This window comes from Girardinichthys multiradiatus, chromosome 17 (genome assembly GCF_021462225.1).
Source record: "Girardinichthys multiradiatus isolate DD_20200921_A chromosome 17, DD_fGirMul_XY1, whole genome shotgun sequence".
NCBI classification, from domain to species: domain Eukaryota; kingdom Metazoa; phylum Chordata; class Actinopteri; order Cyprinodontiformes; family Goodeidae; genus Girardinichthys; species Girardinichthys multiradiatus.
The window spans coordinates 3,916,557-3,917,424 of record NC_061809.1 but is presented as its reverse complement, the minus strand read 5'-3'; positions in this window follow the sequence as shown (position 1 = coordinate 3,917,424).

Genomic DNA, 868 nt, shown 5'->3' with positions numbered 1-868 from the left:
AGTATGGAAAAAATGTCCAAACTGCAATGAACATTACGTATCCTGATAGTAGATAGTATTATTAGGACTGACCTTTCCATCCATGACTTGTACAGTTCTAGGTTCAGGAAAAGGGCAGCCAACATCTCTGTCGACCCCACACATCCTGGACAAAAACTGTTTAGAATTTTACTTTAGCTCGGCGCTACAGAGCTCTAATGGCAAAAATGAGCTGCCACCCAAACAGTTTCTGTTTGCAGCAAGAAGGTCCTGGGTTCGATTCCCGACCGGGGGTCTCTGCATGGAGTTTGCATGTTCTCCCCGTGCATGCGTGGGTTCTCACCGGGTACTCCGGCTTCCTCCCACAGTCCAAAGACATGCCTGTTAGGTTAATTGGTCACTCTAAATTGACCTTAGGTGTATGAATGAGTGTGTGCATGGTTGTTTGTGTGATGCCCTGCGATGGACTGGCGACTTGTCCAGGGTGTACCCCGCCTCTCGCCCATAGGCTGCTGGAGAAAGGCACCAGCTACCCCGCGACCCACTATGGAATAAGCGGTAGAAAATTACTGACTGACTGACTGACCATATATATGTGTGTGTGTGTGTGTATATATCTATACCTATATATAGATGCTGATATATACACACACACAAGCTTCGCCAATGAAGTTGATATGCTGAGTCTGAAATATGATTCACAAATTTATTTTAAATAGCTATTAATTTGTAATAAACAAACAGTAACTATTTACACTGACATTTTAGTTTTGTAATAGAATTTTAAATATTTTATCTCGTTTTTTTTTTCTTTTCATTTTTCCGTTTAGGCAGATTTAATTTGAAGTTCTTCGCCGGAAGGAGGTAGGAAGTGTTACCCCTGTTGTTT